The sequence below is a fragment of the Oryzias melastigma genome, unplaced genomic scaffold (genome assembly GCF_002922805.2).
Source record: "Oryzias melastigma strain HK-1 unplaced genomic scaffold, ASM292280v2 sc00427, whole genome shotgun sequence".
Lineage (NCBI taxonomy): Eukaryota > Metazoa > Chordata > Actinopteri > Beloniformes > Adrianichthyidae > Oryzias > Oryzias melastigma.
Window position 1 is genome coordinate 31,692 of NW_023417023.1, and position 10,722 is coordinate 42,413.

Consider the following 10,722-nt stretch of genomic DNA (forward strand, 5'->3'; position numbering starts at 1 on the left):
ACTCCTCATTCAAAATAGAAATAGTTGGGTTGAAGATGTTTGTGTTGTCCAAATAGAGAACAATAATGATAAATTCCTTAACTCCTAAAATTCACCAATAAAATATATTTCAGACAAAATGTACCAGTAATCATTGATGACAGCTAATTGCTCTTTTCATTCATTAATCTTCAATAGCGCAAAAAGATTTATAAAGGTTATTTTGTTCTTGTTTGAATTTATTAAAATTCTAAATGTTTTATGTACCAATATTAAAGATGTAACGGTTCTTCGTGAATTGGTAAAAAAAACAAAAAAAAAAAACAATTAAAACTCCTCAACATATTGATCGATTCAGAAAATAAAGAAATCGGTTTGTCACAGGCTGTGCCTAAATTTAGAAACATGCAGAGTTCAAATGTCCTCATTCAGGCTCACTGTGAGCGTGTGGATTGCATTGTGTTGTTCATCTGCACTTTCTTCCTGGGAAATTCTTGCAGCTCTTTGGGATTTAAAAGTTTCACAGAAGTCAGTCCCTCCAGGATTTTACGATTGAAACTATTAAGGCAAATTCAAGCAAGGCCGGGATTAGTTCTTTGCTCTGCAACATTTCATTTTCATCACATCTGATTAAACCCTCCGTCTCAATCAACAGTCATGGGTGACGATGCATCTTCATGACTGTTTCCCTTCATCCTGACTCCTTAATTTCCTTGTCTTGTGACAATGACAATAAAGGCTTATCTATTAAAAAATATCCTACCTTTATTTCGTTGTGTTGTAAAAAAAATCAAAATAGTGACTTGAAAACCGAATCATATGGAATCGAGTCTTGAATGAATCGTTACATCCCTGACCAGTATGTACCACCTTATGTAAACACTCTGGCTGAACATAGAGCAGGGGTCTGCAACTTTAACAATAAAAGGGCCATTTTGTTACTTACCAAAACCTAGAAGGAGCAACAAAGTCTTATTTTACATTTTAAGAGAAATGTAACACCACTTTTCTTTCATTACATTTTTAATATAATACATATGAATTCTATTTATTTTTTGGCATGAATAAAAGCAGAAATAATAAGGGGAAAGTTGCATTTTCTCAAAATGTGAAATTGTATTTTGACTCTTAACTAAATCTCGTATGATTTTTCTTTCAAAATAAAATACATCCTGTGCCAAACAAGATCATCCCAGTGTGGCTCTGGACAACCACTAACCATTGTTGTGCAGCATAAGATTATGTGCTTTAAACTCATCAAAGATTAGACTTTTTTCCCAAAGTTTTGGGCAGAAAGTTAAGTTCAGTTAAAATCTGAAGCAATCTGGAGCCACAGATTGCAGACCCCTGACCTAGGTTATGACACTATGCAACTAAAATTTGCCCAAATATGTTCAACCAAATGTGAAATATTTGAAATTTTGTTTAAAACTAATTATTACAGATTTTTCTCGTTAACAGATTCAGAGATGGACTGGCAAGTTTGGATTTTTTCTCTGCACTGCAGCAGCATTCCAGTGTTCTTGCCCCAGTCTTGTCCTACTCCTGCAAGGTCCTGACTGCTTCAGACATGGAGAACATGTTCATACCAGATCTCAGCCCACCAGGAAGTAACAGGTGGCAGAAGGAGGCCAAAACACTTGGATTTTGGGCGGATTATCTATCTGATTCTGAGGGTTTGTACAGGCTAGCTTATCAGTTTCCAATATTGATGAAGCTACTTGAATAAAGGATGAAAATTCTTCATTAATGCAAATGTAAACATCACAGACTCTTTTTTTTTCCAGAGAAATTAACAGCTGTGTCCCTGGAGGAGTTACTGATGTTTGCCACCGGTCTGGCTTCACTTCCACCAGCAGGCATGACACCTAGGGTTGGGCACCAAAGTTCGGTTCCAAGTAGGAACCGTTATGATTTGCGCGGTTCTACCGAAACCGAAAGATGCGGCTGCAAACGGTGCCGGATTTCGGTTCCAAAGTTCATTGAAGTTTCATTTGTCTGTGGACATGTCAATCACTTGTACTCCCTTCTGATTCTTTACGATTCAGCCTATCTATTTACTTTCTTGTGTTCGTGGGCGGGCTCATATAAAACCGCCGAGATGGTCGGCTTCCGCAACGTCGGTGGGCGGGACTTTCGCTGTGAATAGTGGAGTTTCCGCAATTTTTAAACAACGCTGGAGCCCCATCCCAAAATGAAACAATGAATCGTTTCCTCCTTGTTGGGCTGCTAATAGCAGAAAGCTCGGCTCGGCTCCGCCCACCACCACAGCGGGTCGTCATCATCTGCTGCGCTTTGCAGCCGTGTGATTGACATTTATCTTCCGCCTTATTTTATTGAAATAAAATATTGCTTTTGCCCAAAAACAACTGCAAATAAATGCCACATTCCTGATTTAATTTAATAAAATGTCAGGCTAAAATTTCAAGGACGTTTAAGTTTATTTAAGACGGAGTTTTATATTATGCTTTATATTACGTGCGCACAGCTGCACGGCAGGAGGGAGTCTGCGCTTGTTTGAAGCCGTTCTGCTTTGGGTTTAGGAAGATAAAGGCATTATTTTTTATTACTGAAGTACCGCAATAAGCACCGAAAGGGAACCGAAACCGAAACAAAAGAACTGTGGTAGCACCGGAACCGCATCAGAACCCATCGGTGCCCAACCCTAATGACACCAACTCCACAAATCCAGTTCACAAGTGAATCACCAGTTGCAAACACTTGTGCAAATGTAATGAAGCTACCATTCGTAGATTCATATGATAAGTTTAAGGAAAATATGGACTTTGGAATTCAAAATGCCCCAGGATTTGGGTGTTTTTGAAAGGTCACCTACTTATAAGTCTAGTTCTGCTCGCGTTGGCATTGTTCTATAACACCACACTAAGTGTATGAAGAGCAACAGTTTCTCAGTTTCTTTGATCTCATTGCAAAGTATTGTATTCTGTAATCAAAAGTTGACACAAATACAGGAAATTGATTTAATTTTTTTATTTAAGTTAATAAATGTATTAACCACAACTGTTGTTTTGTACAGAAGCTGAAAACGGCCTGACCTACTTTTTAAAAAAAAAATCTTTTTTCCTGTTACAACGAGATAATAACGAAGACTGAAGCATCCTCCTCTCCCTTTCCCGCATGGAGACGCTGAGACTTTACCCGTTTCAAGTCTCTTTATTTTGTTGTCAAAAACAAAAAGAGTAGAAGAACACTCTTTTGATCCGTCAATCAACCTGTTTGTTCGAAGGCTTTAGGGAAATAAAGAAAGGGGGCTGGTGCATGAGAAGAAATTAAGGTATTTGGAGAGTATAGATCAACTAATAATATAATAAAAATAGACTAAAAAACAACTTTTGTGGCGTGTTCTATCTTTGTTTTTAACCACAAAATGAATAGACTTAGAACGGGTTAAGTCTCGGCATCTTAGTGTGGGAAAAGGAGAGGGAGACGCTTCATTCTTCGTCATTATCGCGTTATCACGAGAAAACAAAGTTAGTCTTCCATAGTTTTGTGTAAGTGAATCTTTTTTTTTTGTCCTCTATTTCTGAAGAGGACAGGGAACAGAACAAACAAACTGTTTGAAGCATTTTGGGTCTAAAACCCAGCCATGTCCTTTAAAGTTAAATAAAGTTCTGATGCAGATTCCCAGTCTTGTGGTTGTTGTCGTCCACTCTGTAGAACAGCTTCTTGTAAGTATTGCTCAATATCTGGATCACCACATAGGTCAGGCACTTGTCTTGCCTCAGGAAACGCATCCAGATCACCCTCCTCAACAGCAAATCCACAGTCCCTTGAACCGTATCTGCAAAATAAAAATAGAATTAAAATTTTTCTTCTTTTTAAAAAAAAATATCTTTTAAAACTTAATTTACTGTTTTTAATGCTGAATTCTTTGAAAACACGAAACTAAATAAGAAAATTCTAGAAGAAAAGTAAATTACTGTATTTCAGCTTTGTTTAAAATGATTAAATGTACAGGTTGCAATAAGTAATGCATTTAGTTTTATATCTGAATGTTACGTGCTGCTGCTGTCTGGCCTCTTTCCCATCCAGTTCCCTTCGGCTCACCTGGCAGGTGTGGCCAATCTGCCTTGATTGGCAGATAGTGTCTACTTAAGCCAGAGGCGGCCACACCAAGCCAGGCAGGGAGCAGAGCAGCAGGCTGTGTGGTGGTCTGTGTGGTGGTCTGTGTGGTGGTCTGTGTGGTGGTCTGTGTGGTGGTCTGTGTGGTGGTCTGTGTGGTGTTGGTCTGGGTTACTTTTGTCCTCAGCAATCTTAGATTGCTGGGTTTTGTTATGTTAGTTTGGGGTTGGGCCTTGGTAGTTCTGATTTGCGGGCTTTGTTTAATTTGTGTTGATTAGGTAATTTTCTTAGGCAGCCCTTAGCAGGGAGCTGCTGACTCCGACGGTTGTCATGGCTGGGTCAGTAGTCTCCCTGGTTTCTTTTTCTTTTAGCCAAGGTCCCAACTCTGTTTTGGTTTGTTCTTTTAACCTTAACCACTGATTTCTTTGCTTTATTTCAGGACACAGGTTTTCATTTATTTAAATGAACTGTGTTCCTTTTATGTTGGTGTCCAGTTTTAATGTTATTGTCCCCACGGATGGCTATTCCCCCCCTAGACTCCGGGCCAGTTTGTTATTGGGGACGTAACACTGAACTTCAATAAACCTCAAATATTCCTGGACATTTTCAAGGGAACTTGACATTTTAATGACCGATAACATTCGCTCATATTTCGGTGCGACAAGCACAAAAAACTGATGGAAATTCATGTTGGTCACATGTAAGCTAAGTGGCCATCATGCATATTGCTGCAGTACCCACACAGATTTTAACACTAACCCTGCTCTTATTATGTTCAAATGATCACTTTATATTATACATTTGTGGCATTTAAACATATTTTCCCTCAAAGTTAAATTCTAATTTTTGTTGGTAGTGTCATGTTTTTAAAAGTTTTGTCATCTGGTATTTTGACTTATTATGACATATATCATTCTGTGGAAATATCCATCACCTGTGAAGTAGGAGATGGAGCTCATTTGGAATCCCTCCAGGACATGTTGCAGGTCTACTTGGGCGTATCCTGTGTTTGTTCCATAGATCCCGACATTCATCCAAGTCCGTCTGCAGAACTCCAATGAAGCAGAATCTCAGCAAAGATTGATGTTCATGGCTTCCATTAAAATTTCCAGTCTCTCAAGTCTCCAAACAAGTCCATCCAAAACTGAGACCTGGAAATATAAATAAATAAATAAAATAAATGCGATTATGCTCATGCTCATGTCACAGGGTGGATTTTAATTTTCTTATATGTATTTTATTTGGGTTTTTAATTTTCTGGCTCTGCTAAAACTGACTCTGAGGGCCAGTGAATGCCCTACCAACAAACTAATGAGCAACAGGTGTGGGACAAGGTGGCTCTCAATGTTGGACGCTTTAATAATAATAATAATAAATTTAATTTAAAAGCGCCTTTCAGGCTCTCAAGGTCACTTTACAAAAAAAGGTATGAACACACAAGTAAAACAATAAGTTAAAACCTAAGTGTAAGAGTATTAAACAGAAAACAGAAGATGCTATAAATAAGCTTGTCTGAACAGGAAAGTTTTGAGTTGTGATTTGAAGGTTGTTAGAGAGTCCAGGTTTCTGAGATCAGGGGAAAGAGAGTTCCAGAGTCTGGGGGCAGAGCAGCTGAAGGCTCTGCTCTGCCACCCATGGTGCAGAGGCGAGGCAGGGGAACAGACAGGTGAAGGGACGATGAAGACCGCAGGGAGCGGGACGGTGTGGGGATGTTGATTAGTCCAGACAGGTATGGAGGGGAGAGGTTGTGGATGGCCTTGAAGGTGTGCAGAAGGATTTTGAAGTTGATGCGTGACTGGACTGGGAGCCAGTGCAGGTGCTGTAGAACAGGGGTGATGTGGTGGTAAAGTGGGGTTCCAGAGATTATCCGAGCTGCAACGTTTTGAACCAGTTGAAGTCTATGGATGTATTTCTTGGGGAGACCGAAGAGGAGGGAGTTGCAATAATCAAGACGGCTGGTGACGAGGCTGTGGACCAGGATGGAGGCTGAGTGAGGGGTGAGGGAGGGACGGAGACGGTTGATGTTACGTAGGTGAAAAAATGAGGACCGGGTGATGTTGCTGATATGGGTCTGAAAGGACAGAGAGCTGTCGAGGACGACACCCAAACTTTTTACCTGTGATGATGAGGTGACTGGGGAATTGTCAATGGAGAGCGAAAGGGAGTTGAGTTTGGAGAGGGTGGATCTGGTGCCAACGAGAAGGAGTTCAGTTTTATTGCTGATGAGTTGGAGGTGATTTGAGGAAAACCAGGATTTAAGTTCGGACAGGCATGTTGTAAGAGAGGGAGGGGGGACACAGGAGGAGGGGTGGGTTGACAGGTAGAGTTGGGTATCGTCGGCGTAGCAGTGGAACTGGATATTAAATTTCCTGAAGATATTGCCGAGGGGTAGTAGATAAATTATGAAAAGGAGGGGGCCTAGGACAGAGCCTTGTGGCACTCCAGAGGTGACCGGGTAGGGCTGGGACTGGAAGGAGTGAAGCAGAACAAACTAAGTGTGGCCAGACAGGTAGGACGTGAACCAGTCGAGGGAAGTGTGACAGATGCCGATGGAGGAGAGTCTTTCCAGGAGTACTGAGTGGGAGATTGTGTCAAAGGCCGAGCTGAGGTCAAGGAGGATGAGGATGGATAGGAGTCCGGAGTCAGCAGCAGTGAGCAGGTCATTGGTTATTTTAATTAGAGCAGTCTCAGTGCTATGGTGGGGGCGGAAACCGGACTGGAATATTTCATAGAGTGAGTTCTGGGAGAGATGTGCTCGGAGTTGTTCAGCGACTACTTTCTCGAGGCTTTAAAAGGACTAGCAGCAGAGCAAGAGGGGAGGAAGGACGCCAGGCACAGGATGGACATGGAGGACAGGTAACCCTGGGGGGGGGGTACCACATCCGCCGGAGCCACAGGCAGCTGGGTCTTCAAGCGCCACCTGCGGTGTGCGTGCCTGTGGATCCCTTGTGAAGAGTCCGGCCTACAGTGGGGATTCAGGTGCCGGCGGCGGAGGACTGCAGCAATAAAGAGCCTTCCCAGGGAGCAGCGGGCAACGAGGCAGAGAGGGGCGCGCAGAAGACCATCAGCAGAGGGGTGTGGTTGCGACCCACCCCTCTCTGAGCTAAGTACCCTTTCTGTCTCTGTCATGACTACAGAACACTTTGGCGACCCAAATGCTGGAACCCGGAAGAAACACAGCGGAGACGAGCGTGGCAGGTAAAAGGTTTAATGGCGAGGTAAGGTGACAGGGCTTGAGCAGATCTTGAGGTTGGTTCCCGGCACGAGGCAGAGGCGGGTGACGTCACTGGTGGATTTCTTCCCAGGAGTGTAGGTTCGTGGAGGCAGAGGCTCGTGGTGTGACCGCAGGAGAAGACAGAACGGGGGATCCAGGCTGAGGCTGATTCTGACGACCACTCGTGGTATGGATTCCTGAGGGTGAACAGAGAGAGATTTTAGGCAAGGTTCTGGCGTGACAAGACATAGACGAAAACTTGACGTGAGGACCAACTATGCACCATCAGGGGCAACGGACTGGCGAGGAATGATGGTCCTGGAGTTCCTTATGAAGGCAGACGTGGTGATGAGATGAGTGGTCGCAGCTGTGGAGAATCAGCAGCCAAGCGGAGAGGAGAGGGGGAGGAGACTGACAGAGGCACCATGACAGTACCCCCCCCCCAAAGACCGCCGCCTGGCGGTCAAGGGCGGCGATCCGGGTGGGCATGGTAGAAATCTGAGATGAGTGAGGGGTCCAAAATCAGGGAGCGGGAGATCCAGGAGTGCTCCTCCGGACCGTAGCCCACCCAGTCGACCAGGAACTGGAATCCACGACCCCGACGACGGACGTCCAGGATCCGGCTGACTGTGTAAGCAGGGGCGCCGTCGATGATACGGGCGGGTGGCGGGGAAGCGGACGGCGGGCACAGAGGACTGTCCTGGACCGGCTTGACCTGAGAGATGTGGAACGACGGGTGGATCTTGAGGGCTTTGGGCAGACGGAGACGGACACAGGTAGGATTGATGAGCCGCTCGATGACATAGGGTCCAATGAATCGAGGAGCCAGTTTCTTGGAGGACGCCTGAATGGGAATGTTCCGGGTGGAGAGCCAAACCCTCTGACCGGGTTGGTAATTGGGCCCCACCACCCTGTGACGGTTGGCGATCTGGCAGTTGCTCTCCTTGGTGCGAAGGAGGGCGGCCTTAGTCTGAGTCCATACGCGTTGGCAACGCTGCAGGTGATGTTGGACTGAAGGCACTGCCAGATCCAATACCTGAGAAGGAAACAGAGGTGGTGAGTACCCGAGGGCGGCCTCAAAAGGAGAGATTCCGGTAGCAGATGAAGGGTGAGCATTGTGAGCATACTCAATCCACACTAGGTATTGGGACCAGTCCTGGTGGTTCTGTGCCGCCAGACAGCGGAGAGCTGCCTCCAGTTCCTGGTTGGCCCTCTCCGCTTGGCCATTAGACTGGGGGTGGTAGCCGGAGGTGAGACTAACCGTGGCCCCCAAGGCCGAACAGAAGGCCTTCCAAACCTGGGAAGCGAACCGTGGGCCACGGTCAGAGATGATGTCCACGGGGAGCCCATGGTGACGGAAGACGTGGTTGACCATGAGATTAGCCGTCTCAGTGGCAGTAGGGAGTTCAGGAAGGGGAATGATGTGAGCCATCTTGGAGAAACGGTCAACAACAGTGAGGATGACCGTGTTGCCGCTTGACGGGGGAAGCCCAGTGACAAAATCCACGGCCAGATGGGACCAGGGACGGCTGGGAGTAGGTAGAGGATGGAGCAAGCCTGCAGGAGCGGAGGTCGAGGATTTAGATCGTGCGCACGTGGAGCAGGCTGCGACGTACTCCCGTACGTCCTTTCGCATGGCCGGCCAATGGAACCTCTTACGGATGCGACAAAGAGTCCGATGCACTCCCCCGTGACAGGCTAAACGGGAGGCGTGACCCCAGGTGATGACCTCCGAGCGTAGGTCAGCCGGAACTAACAAGGTACCACTCGGGACAGGAGGATGGTTCTTGAGTTTCTCAAGGGCTTGGATTACCTTGTTTTCGACGTCCCAAGTAAGGGTTCCGATGATGCAGGTGGACGGCAGGATATTGGAAGGGGTGTGATCCGAGGGGCTGTACTTGCGGGACAGAGCGTCAGGCTTGACATTGCGGGATCCAGGTCTGTAAGTGATAGAACTGGCGTAGTTCGGTCAAAATAGCACGCCTCACCTCATGAAGTGGAGAATAGTTATTTCTTCTAAAACAGTCCGGCATTTTTTAAATGCGTTTTCAATGTCTGCATACTAATAAAAGTTTGGTGATTAGTTCGGAGCAGATCCAGAATGACATCATAAGTATGTCCTGAATTATTCAATCAATCAATCAAACTTTCTTTTTTAAGCGCTTTTCATGCACTTCTGTACAGCCCAAAGTGCTTTACAAGTTAAAAACAAATTAAAAAGAAAAACACATGTCAGCAACAAGCACAAGACAGAAATCGGAAATATCCACCCCATTTGGACAAGAACAGCATTTTGTTATAAACAAATAAAATCAAAACATCAATTAATCAAAGGTTAAAACTAGACTAGACACATCATTAAAATAACAAAATATTAAAACAATAAAAACTCTAAAAAAGTTTAAAATGAGTCATTAAAAGTTTTACTAAAAAGGTGTGTTTTTAATTTGTTTTTAAAAATCTCCACAGTTGTACAGGCTCTCAGATCCTCAGGCAGGCTATTCCACAGGCGAGGACCAAGACACTGAAAAGAAGCCTCGCCATAGGTCTTGGTCCGAGTTCTAGGGATGATTAATGTCGTAGAGCCTGAGGATCTGAGAGCTCTTGGTGGTTCATATTGACTAAGGAGATCTAGTAAATTTAAAGGACCTGAACCATTAAGGCATTTAAAAACTAAAAGAATAATTTTAAAATCTATCCTAAAACTGACAGGCAGCCAGTACAGGGATTTAAGGACAGGAGTGATATGAGCTCTTCTTCTGGTGTTGGTTAGGAGACGTGCAGCTGAATTTTGAATCAGTTGTAACTTGTTGACAGACTGCTTTGGAAGTCCAGTTAAAAGAGCATTACAATAATCTAGTCTCGAATTTATAAAAGTGTGGATTAAAATCTCAGCACTAGATCTTGTAAGGAAGGGTAGAACCTTGGCAATATTTTTTAAGTGAAAGAATGCAGTCTTTGTTACATTTAAAATATGCTGCTTAAAATTGAGATCAGCATCAAAGACTACTCCAAGGTTTTTTGCTGAGCTTGTCACATCCATGCCAAAGTTTTGACATTTCAGTCTGGCTCTCTCTCTGTCTGCTTCCGGGCCAATGATCATTATCTCTGTTTTGTCTTTGTTAAGCTTTAAAAAATTTGCTGCCATCCAATCTTTAATATCGTTAATGCAATTTATGAGTTTGTTTGTTGTAGTAGGTTCATCAGGAGACACGGCAACATAAAGCTGGGTGTCATCGGCGTAGCTATGGAAGTTAATGCCATGTCTCCTGATGATATTTCCTAATGGGAGCATATAAAGATTAAACAGAGTGGGGCCTAAAATGGATCCTTGTGGTATACCACAGGTCAATGGAAGGACTGAGGAAGATGTTTCATTGGAGCTAACAAAGAACGTTCTGTTTGTTAAATAGGATTTCAGCCAGCTAAAAACAGTTCCAGTGAGA

The 10,722-nt window shown here is 44.2% G+C and overlaps 3 long non-coding RNA genes across 3 annotated transcripts in view; 2 read left to right on the plus strand and 1 right to left on the minus strand.

Annotated features, from left to right (window-relative positions):
• Window positions 1-1,848, plus strand: part of LOC112138904 — a 2,141-nt gene extending 293 nt beyond the window's left edge. The window contains exons 2-3 of the long non-coding RNA XR_002917867.2: window positions 1,441-1,655; window positions 1,767-1,848. This is a non-coding gene — a long non-coding RNA (uncharacterized LOC112138904). The remainder of the gene's footprint in view (window positions 1-1,440; window positions 1,656-1,766) is intronic.
• LOC118598390 lies at window positions 1,754-2,695 on the minus strand. The gene is made up of 2 exons (XR_004947495.1): window positions 2,655-2,695; window positions 1,754-1,847 (listed from the first exon to the last, which is right to left on the minus strand). It is a non-coding gene; the product is annotated as an uncharacterized LOC118598390 (long non-coding RNA).
• A 1,360-nt stretch (window positions 2,696-4,055) lies between these two features.
• On the plus strand, window positions 4,056-9,361 carry LOC118598391. Its single transcript, XR_004947496.1, has 3 exons — window positions 4,056-4,163; window positions 6,389-6,392; window positions 9,349-9,361. It is a non-coding gene; the product is annotated as an uncharacterized LOC118598391 (long non-coding RNA).
• The last annotated feature ends 1,361 nt before the right edge of the window (window positions 9,362-10,722 follow it).